We start from the raw sequence: 11,064 nt of genomic DNA on the forward strand, positions 1-11,064 counted from the left end.
CTACGTCCCGAGACCGGCCTCCTGACCCGCCTGCTACGTCCCGAGACCGGCCTCCTGACCCGCCTGCTACGTCAGGAGACCGGCCTCCTGACCCGCCTGCTACATCAGGAGACCGGCCTCCTGACCCGCCTGCTACGTCCCGAGACCGGCCTCCTGACCCGTCTGCTACGTCCCGAGACCGGCCTCCTGACCCGCCTGCTACGTCAGGAGACCGGCCTCCTGACCCGCCTGCTACATCAGGAGACCGGCCTCCTGACCCACCTGCTACGTCAGGAGACCGGCCTCCTGACCCGCCTGCTACGTCCCGAGACCGGCCTCCTGACCCACCTGCTACGTCAGGAGACCGGCCTCCTGACCCGCCTGCTACGTCCCGAGACCGGCCTCCTGACCCACCTGCTACGTCAGGAGACCGGCCTCCTGACCCGCCTGCTACGTCAGGAGACCGGCCTCCTGACCCGCCTGCTACGTCCCGAGACCGGCCTCCTGACCCACCTGCTACGTCAGGAGACCGGCCTCCTGACCCGCCCGCTACGTCCCAAGAACGGCTTCCTGACCCGCCTGCTACGTCCCGAGACCCGAGAATTGTTTCTTACATATGAAAGAGTTGGATGAATTATCACATCTCAATGTTTGTTTTATTCATTTATATTCATTAGAAGTTAACTGTTTTAGAGTTCATAAAGCTGTACGCAAATACTGCTTTATAAATGAAATATACACATATGTATTATTAAACATTGCTGAACAATTTTCTGTAAAAACTATTTACGTTGAATAAACTTGAAATAATAATAACACTTGGATGATGTTTTTCAAGTTTAAAACAGCAGTATTTACTTTTATTTACCTTTATTGTTTATAATATTTTATTATAAACACACCTTTTTCTATACTTGCATAAATCAGTGTTTCCCAACACTGGTCTTTGGGGGGGTAGTCATTGTGTTATTGATGTTTTAATGGTGTTTTGATGGTGAGTATTTAACCGTGTTTTCTAGTATTTAACGTAAATTTGAGTATTTAATCGTGAGGTTTGCTGTTGCCATGACGACAGAGGTGGTGTAACTGATGTGAAATTATTATTTTTAACACAAACCACAACCGTTTCCTACTTCTAACCAATCATAAGTGGTGCCTTAACTTAACCAGACCTTAACCAGAGCGTCGTCAAAACACAAAATATAATTTTTAATGACTTTTGAACCAGGGAACGTTTGACACAGGGAATTCCCTCTGGGCGTCCCATCTACGTCATAAAGTGACGAGTCGGGATCCTGAACACGTGACCAGTGCCCCGATCGAGTGCACCCGATTTGACTGTTATCAGCCCATTGAATGAGGCACACTTTAGTCCCATAATTATGGGCTAGCGGGGACCTAATAACGTGCTAGTAGTTACCAGCCATTTGTTTCAGTGATCCCTTGTTTGTGTAGCCCAGTAGTGTTGTGTAAATTTAATCCAACCTGTTACAGTACAGCATATTCTTAGTATGTCTCCGCCAATCAGGGGGGCTGGTTGTTACTATGTAGGGACCCGGATGTGTGGTAATTTTTTATTTTTTTTACCTTGTCTGCACACATATTAATGGTTGATACCATGCCGGTAGAAACCAGAGGCATACATATGTGCATTATTACTGTATTTAGTATATATACATATATATATATATGCATACATACATATACACATACAAACCCAGTGATTTATTATTCTTTTTCTTTTGGGGTGGTGGGGATGGTGGGGGGGGGGCTGACATCCACTGCCGATCCAGGAAGCAGGAACACACGGAGGCACACGTCAAGCACTGGAAATCTGCAACAAAAACCACAAACAAAACACAAAACCGACACGGAGCCGACCAAAACACGAGCAGCGATCAACCCAAATCTCGAGATCCGAATACGGTCTGAGCTAAGCTACCGCTACCGCTACCTAACCCCAAAAACTACAGAGAAAGCATGCAGGTGAACAAGCCTGTGTGTATGTCTATGTGTGTGTATGCGTGTATGTATATGACTGTGTGTGTGTGTGTGTGTGTGTGTGTGTGTGTGTGTGTGTGTCCGGTGTGTGTGTGTGTGTGTGTGTGTGTATGTATATGTATACGTCCGTGTGTATGTACATGTCTGTTTGGCTATTCGTGTGTGTGTATGTATGTGTGTGTGTGTGTGTACGTATATGTTTGTGTGGCTGTGTATGTGTGGCTATGTGTGTGTATGTGTGTGTGTATATGAATATGACTTAAGTGGCTGTATGTGTGCGTGTACACGTGTATATGTATGTGTGGCTAGGTGTGTGTGTGTATGTATAGCTATGTGTGCGTATGTGTGCATGTATGAATACATACACATATATGTGTATGTGTGCTTTTGTGTGTGTGCACATGTCTATGTGTATGTGTGTGGGTATGGGAGTGGGAGTGTGTGTGTGTGTGTGTGTGTGTGTGTGTGTGTGTGTGTGTGTGTGTGTGTGTGTGTGTGTGTGTGTCTGTGTGTCTGTGTGTCTGTGTGTCTGTGTGTCTGTGTTTGTGTGTGTGTGTGTGTGTGTGTGTGTGTGTGTGTGTGTGTGTGTGTGTGTGTGTGTGTGTGTGTGTGTGTGTGTGTGTGTGCGCGCGCGCGTGTGAGTGTGAGTGTGCAGTCCAACATCCCCCCATTCATACTGACAACATAAGACATAGACACCTGGGAATGGTGCCACACCGCCGCCGCGCCAGCCCGCGCACCCCCCGGCCAGGGGAGGCCCGATCCCCAGACCCGGCCCCACCCCCCCAGCTAGAAAGTACAGGAACGATGGACAAAAATGATAGCTGTGAGATATTTATAATAAATAAAAATGGTAATGGAGAAGAGAGGAAGGGAAAAGGAGAGGAGAAGAAGGGTGAGAGGCACCGCCCAGCAGATCATGTCGGTGCCCCCCTGCAGCATAAGCCTATAGCAGCATATCTACCGCGAAGCTATATTTGAGACTAACTATTATAGTCTTGTTCTATAGCTGCAACTATGACTACTGACTCTAACACACTAGAGTTTACACTACCTAGAGATTTACCAACACCAGCTAAAGGTTTACTAAACACTAACTATAGGCTTTACTAAACAGAAAGGTTTTAAGTTTAGTTTTAAAGGTGGAGGTGGTGTCAGCCTCCTTAACCCAGATTGGAAGTTGGTTCCAAAGTAATGGTGCCTGATAGCAGAATGCCCGCCCTCCAAATCTACATTTAGATACTCTAGGAACTACGAGTAAACCTGTACTCTGGGAGCGGAGAGCTCTGCCAGGAACATAAGGCACTATCAAATCTTGTAAATAATGCGGAGCTAAGCCGTTTTGGGCTTTATATGCAAGTAATACAATTTTAAATTGGATTCTGAATTTTACAGGTAGCCAATGGAGTGACGCTAACACTGGAGAGACGTGGTCTCTCCTGCTGATTCCTGTCAGTACTCGTGCTGCTGCATTCTGGATCAGCTGGAACCTATTCAGCAAATTACTTTGACATCCTGCTAATAACACATTACAGTAATCCAGTCTAGAAGATACAAACGCATGAACTAGTTTTTCTGCATCACTCTGCGAGAGGATTTTCCTAATTTTTGCAATATTACGGAGATGGAAAAACACTATTTTACAAACCTGATTATTATATGGTTTAAACGACAAATCCTGATCGAAAACAACACCAAGGTTTCTCACAGTTGCACTGGAAGCCATCGCAACACCATCTAATTCCTTCCTAACATGCTCTGGACCAAGAATGATAACCTCTGTTTTATCTGAATTTAGAAGCAAGAAATTTCTGGACATCCAGTCCTTGATGTCCCTAAGACATGCCTGAAGTTTAACTAACGGTTCTGTTTCATCCAACTTCATAGACAAATAGAGCTGTGTATCATCAGCATAGCAATGAAAGTGTATGCCGTGATTCTGGATTATACTTCCCAACTGCTGCATGTACAAACTGAACAAGATTAGCCCTAGCACTGAACCCCACCACAACAGACCCCTGACTGTTCTGAAGAAACCTCATGTACATGAACGAACTGGAACCTGTCAGATAGATATGATTTAAACCAACGTAGAGCTGTCCCTTTAATCCCAACAACATGCTCTAACCTGTGCAGTAAAATGCCATGATCAACAGTGTCAAAAGCAGCACTGAGGTCCAGTAGAACCAATATGGACACTAGTCCCTTATCTGAGGAAGTCATTCGTGACTCGAACCAGTGCTGTCTCTGTGCTATGATGCATTCTGAACCCTGACTGAAAGACTTCAAACAGATCATTTCTATACAAATAGTCACATAACTGGCTTGAAACTGCCTTTTCCAGAATTTTAGACACAGAGGGAAGGTTGGAAATTGGCCTATAATTAGCTAAGGTGTCTGGGTCAAGAGAAGGTTTTTTAAGTAAAGGTTTAATTACTGCCACTTTGAAAGCCTGTGGTACATATCCTAAGCTTAGGGATAGGTTGATTTGGTCCAGTATTGTCGCACTAATAAGAGAAAAAACATTTTTGAATAGTCGAGTCGGGATGGGGTCTGACATACATGTGGTAGACTTAGCTCTATTAACGAGTGAAGTCAGCTCAGGGAGGTCTATAGGATCAAAACAGTCTAGAGTCAAGTCAGAGCCTAGGGAAGTCGCTAAAGCTGAAGAAACACCCACAACCGGCTGGTTGATTTCTTCTCTAATTCTCGTGATTTTACTGTTAAAGAAGCTCATAAAGTCTTCACTACTGAGAGCTGCATGAATGCACGGCTCAACAGAGTTGTGACTCTTTGTCAGCCTGGCTACAATGCTGAACAGAAAACGTGGGTTACTTTTGTTATCCTCTATCAACGTTGAATAATAAGCTGTTCTGGCTTTGCGAATGGCTTTTTTATATACTATTAGAATATCTTTCCATTCACGATAGGAGTCTACAGACTTACAAGAGTACCACTTCCTTTCCATTTTACGCACGTTTTGTTTTAACATGCGAATATCTGAATTATACCAGGGAGTTAAGCTCCTGTGGCTAGAAACCCTCCTTTTCAAAGGAGCAACTAACAAGAAAATCAACATCAACATCAGAGGTAGAACCCAGGTCACTGGCCTCTATTGCTTCAGTAGAGGCTTCACTATTTTCCACTGTCGCAAGATGAGCAATGGCCTCCTTAAATTTAGCAATAGCTTCATCAGACAAACATCTGCTAAAATAATACCTCCTGACCTGCACTTCAACATCAACAACATTCAATTCCAACGTTATTAAATAATGGTCGGATAAAAGGGAGTTAACAGGTGACACCAACAGACCATCAGTTTCAACACCGTAGGTGAGAACGAGATCGAGAGTATGATCAAAACAATGCGTCGGCCCGTCCACTTTTTGTGAGATACCCCTTGATTCTAGAAGAGAATTGAAAGCTAATTTAAGATTATCGCTTTCAACATCCATATGAATATTAAAATCACCCAATATGATGAATTTATCTGTACTGATCAATAATCCAGAAAGGAAATCTGAAAATTCAGACAAAAACTCTGGATAAGCGCCAGCAGGGGGCCGACACACTACCACTAACACAACTGGCTTCTCTGATTTCCAGCTCGGAAATTTCAGACTAAGCGTGAGGCTTTCAAATGTATTATAATTGAAGCTCTTCTTCCGGCTCTCGACGAAGGCGGACGCTTTTTCCTCTGCTCCCTCTCCCTCTCCCTCTCCCTATCTGTCTGCCCTGCTACCGCTTGCTTGTCTCGTCTCCAGAGTTTCCTTCTTTTCACTCCTCCGAAAACTACAAACATGGAATTGATTAACTGGTCTCTCAGCACAATTGACCAAATTTTTGCAACAAGAAGACAGGGGGTAAGGGAGCCCTCCTGCCCTGACGGGACATTCTTTGCTGGATATTCGATGGATGCGTACAGAGCGTGGAAGCCGTTATGTTTAGCAATTTTGTCAGTCGAGGATGCCTACATATTTGGATTTATGATCGCAGGATTTCTCCTGATTTTCTCCATGATCGGAGGTGGCGGTTTCCTGATGTATCGACAAATGTGTAAGTCGTCGGCGGCCTCTTTCAGCCACTTGGCAAAGCTGCCGGACGTGGCAGAAGGATCAAGCAAAGCGATCAGCGCTCTGACTTTTACGCTGGGGGAGCAGGCCCGTAAGCTGGATGCGATTCTCAAGCAGAACCGTAGGCTGGCGGGGGTCTTTGAGCTCATTAACAAGGTGGATAACAACATTAACAACATGGAGAAGTTGGGAGCTCAGCTTGGCCGAAATTGAATTGATTGATCACTATTTCGTCTGATTGCTGATGATGATCAGAGACTGAAAAGGCAAACGGAAAATTACTGGGCTGCCTGTTCTCAAAACAACCGCTGATTCTACCAATTTGACCTCGAGAGAGCGGCTTGGCACGACCGCTCCTGCTCACAATCTCCTGGAGGAATGCAAACAAGATAACTCTGTCCCCTATCCCTTCCCTCTCCCACAACACTGCGGATCCTGTTTCCAGAACTGACCGAGCCGCCTGACAACACCGTGGACTTGGCTGTGTGCAGATCTGGGCGGAGGTTCACGGACAGACTCACTGCTTCACAGACACTCACTGATAAGCACACACAATTCCCTCAATTAATGTCAACGCCTTCTATCGGCCCCCCTCTTACCAGCCCCCCCCTCACAGACTCCGGGTTTGAGCGCCACGTGCAATGGCCGCGGCCCTCACCTGGATGACCTGTGCTGGGTCCCCCCCGCCCCTCGACCTTCCCATATCATACCCATAAGCATGATGTTGTTTTGTTGTGTGTATGTTGCTTTTCTGTGCTGAGGTGTTTTTTTGCACCTTGACACTAGGTATAAATACACAGTGTGAAGATGCCTTTTTTTTCCCTCCTCCCCCCCATCCCAGTGTCATTCTTTCTCTAAAAATGGCGTCCATATTAATGGTGCCATCGGTGTAAACCGGAGTCATGTTCTCTCGTCTGATTATGTCTGACCTGGCAATAAAGCTTTTTCTGATTCTGATTCTGATTCTTACTGTATGTTAAATTTTTGTTTGGAGACTGGAATTATAAATTGCTGCGACTCCTCCGCCTCGGCCTGTGTTTCTAGGAATGTGATGATTAAAATAGCCGGGCGGAGTCAATTTATTCAAACTAACATACTCTTCCTCCTATAACCATGTTTCTGTTAAGCAGAAAACATCACTCCTACTCTCTGTAATTATATAATTTACTAACAGAGACTTGGAGCTTAACGATTGTATATTTAGTAGTCCGCATCTAATTTTTCGGTCTCTTATTTACAAGAGCAGCACCAACCCGGGTGGGATGAATGCCGTCTCTTCTAATCAGATGGGGCTTTTCCCAGAATGTTTCCCAATTGTCAATAAAGGCCACTTCGTTTTCTGAACACCACCGATACAACCAGCGACGGAGCGAGAGCATGCGACTAAACATGTCATCGCTGGTCAGATTGGGGAGGGGACCAGAGAAACCTACGGAGTCCGACATGGTTTTGGCGTAGTTACACACCGAGACAATATTCATTTTGGTCACTTCTGACTGGCGAAGACGGGAGTCATTAGCTCCGACATTGATGATAACTTTACCATATTTACGATTACCCTTTGCCAGTAGCTTCAAATTTGCTTCTATGTCGCCCGCTCTGGCCCCCGGGATACACCTAACTATGGTCGCTGGAGTCGGCCTCACATGCCTGACTATGGAGTCGCCAATCACCAGGGTCGGCTTTTCAACGGGTGTGTCGCTGAGTGGGGAAAATCTGTTAGACACATGAAGCGGGTGGTGGTGTTCCGTGAGCCCTTTAGGACTACGCTTCCTCCGAACCGTCACCCACCGGCCCTGACTGGCCGGCTGCTCAGGAGCTGCAGGGGAGCGGCTAGCAGCTGCTGCTACAGGCCGGTCTGCCGCTAGCTTAGCCTGGTTAGCTGAGGAGGACTATGGTCAACTTGGCAGAACCGGACCTCTAACTGACTGAGCCTCGCCTCCAGCCCTGCAAATAAACTACATTTTCAGCACTTACCGTCTTCACTAAAGGAGGCAGAGGAATAACTAAACATTTCACACACTGAGCAGCAAAGAGGTGAAACGGTGGAAGACGGAGAGGCCATGCTAAGATGCTAACAGAGGCTAACGGACAGAAAATGTATCGCTGATTGGTGACAGTGAAAGTTACGGAAGAGAAAATGAGCGAGTGTTGAAAGTTTTAGACAAAAAAGTCGAGAGAGATCTGAGCCTGCACGCCGTGCAGCAGCAACAGGCCGCAACACCAGGAAGTGACGCGATGCGTGACGCAGTACGTTACCCAATCCGCAAGCACGCAACAGCAGAGCCGCAACAGCCAGAATAAATTTTACTGTACACAGGAGTTTTATATATTTTTTTCAGGTGGTGTTTTGTTGTCTTTTTCTCTTGGACTATGGGGATGCTTCTCCTCTATATATATATAAATGAAAAAGAAATAAAAAGTTGATCACAAAAAAACATTTTTTTTCTGACGGTCACGGGTCGGCTATAAACAGTGGGCGGAGCTAATCCAGTTAACACGGCAAAGCGTCACTCAATTGAGCAAATCAAATCGTTTGCTTACCCTGTGTGGCCTGCATGCTGTGGACTGTGGAGAGAGGAAGAGAGACGTGAGAGAGATAGCGTAGCATGGCTTGCTCCAAAATAAGGAAAGTTGATGCAGAAAACCGAACTTTTAAAGATGAATGGACGGACCAATTTATGTTCATTCTTCCGGCAGCCAGTTCTAAACCAGTGTTCCTCATATGTTCCGAAAAGGTGGCATTAATCAAAAGCGGTAATGTGAAGCGCCACTACGAGACAAAACACAAATCTTTTGAGCAAACTTATCCACTGAAGTCCGAGCTGAGGGCACGCAAAATAACCGAACTGAGAGCACAGTATGACAGATCTACCCGACTCATCATGCACTCATTTACAGCCCAGCAACGGGCAAGTGAATGTGCACTAAAGGTAGCGTGGATTTTGGGGCAACATAAGAAAATATTTAGTGATGGGACAGTTGTGAAGGAGTGCTTAAACGCCGTTCCTGAGACGTTACTTGAAAGAAAACAAAAAGACGGGTTGTGTGAAAAAATCAAGCAAATACACATGTCATACACATGTGCATGAGAATGGCACTAACTCCATTCAAGCCAAGATTCAAAATACTGGCAGGGCAGTCACATGCTCATTTCTCTCATTCAGGAAGGAAGTAGAAAAAATGTAAAAGAAAAAAAATAAAGAGGGGCTCTGTTGGCACTTTTTTCTAAAGAGGCACTTTTTTATTTATTTTATTTTGAATAGTCTGTGTTGTTTTCTTTTACTTGAAATGTAGGCCTTAAGTTCATTAGGCTGGGATACATTTTATTTATGGTAAAGGCAGCTGTTTGTTTACTATTCAAGTGCCATACAAGTTCCATGTGTATGTTAAATCCCACTTTGAAAATTGAGAATAAATATTGTTGAAACAATATGAAAATGTACGTTGTTGATTTTATTTGATGGACATAGGGGTAGGCTATAGGACACAATTTAGACATTATGAGGTTCGGACCTTGAATTTTAATTGAATACCCCTGATCTAGAGAATGATTTTTCGACCATTTTACAATATACTGTAATTTACTGGCTATGAAGTAATACTGGAAGTTAGGTAACTCTAAACCTCCACATTCCTTGGATTTTTGCAATGTCTTTAAACTAATACGTGGTGTTTTATTCTTCCACAGAAATGTTGATACATATGAGTCCAATGATTTAAACCAGGAAAAAGGGGGTTTGGATGGTATCATTGAGAAAAAATAATTTACCTTTGGTAAAACCATCATCTTAATGGTGGCAATTCTTCCCATGAGTGAAATGGGAAGAGAGTTCCACCTGGAAAGATCATCTTCTATTTTCTTTAAAAGCTGAACATAATTTAATTTTATTAACTCTGACAGCCTAGGGTAAATATTTATACCTAAATATCTAATGTTCCCTGTTTGTAATTTAGTATTGGCTATATTCCTAAGATTGCAGTTAACATACAAAACAGTGGATTTAGACCAATTAATAGAATAGTCAGACAAAGATGAAAATCCCTCTATAAGTGCAATTGTCTGTGATAGTGAAGTTTGTGAATTCTGGAGGAAGAGGAGTACGTCATCCGCATAAAGACTTATTTTGTGCTCTAATATTTTGCATTGTATACCTTTAATATTTAGATTTTTTCTAATATCTGCGGCTAAAGGTTCAATAAATATTGCAAATAGTGAGGGAGAGAGAGGGCAACCTTGCCTAGTGCCTCTTTCCAAGTTAAAGCTTGAGGAGATTTGATCATTTGTCCTTACCCGTGCCTTGGGCGAGCTATATAATATTTTTATCCAGTTAATAAAAGTTTCGCCAAATCCAAATTTATGTAAAGTTGCCAATAGAAACTTGCATTTTACCCGATCGAATGCTTTTTCAGCATCTAAAGATATAATAGTAGCCTGTAATTTGTTGATATTTGAATAATCTATGATATTAAGTAATCTACGAGTATTAGTAGAAGAATGTCTACCTTTAATAAAACCTGTTTGATCCGGATGTATAATAAAAGGGGTGACTCTTTTCAGATGTTCGGTAAGAGCCTTGCTGATTATATTAAGGTCTACATTTATCAATGATATTGGGCGATAGCTCGATGGGAGCAAGGGATCCTTATCTGGTTTTAATAAAAGACTAATATTAGCAGAATTCATATTTAATGGTAAGCTTTTATTCTCCCTAACATTTAGGATCATTTTATAAAATGTTGGTGCTAATATGCTCCAGAATTCCTTATAGAATTCATTTGGAAAACCATCTGGGCCCGGAGCTTTATTATTAGGCATATGTTGGAGAGCTTCATGAAGTTCTCCTTTTGAGAGCGGTGAGTCTAAATTCGTAACCTGCTCCTGATGTAACTTCGGCAGATTAATTTTTCCAAGAAACTCGTTGATGGATTGGTCGGTTGACTCAATTTGCGATGAGATTAGTTTATAGTAAAAGTCTCTGAAAACTGAGTGTATTAAACAGGGATCATG

This window comes from Cololabis saira, chromosome 20 (assembly GCF_033807715.1).
Source record: "Cololabis saira isolate AMF1-May2022 chromosome 20, fColSai1.1, whole genome shotgun sequence".
Classification (NCBI taxonomy): domain Eukaryota; kingdom Metazoa; phylum Chordata; class Actinopteri; order Beloniformes; family Belonidae; genus Cololabis; species Cololabis saira.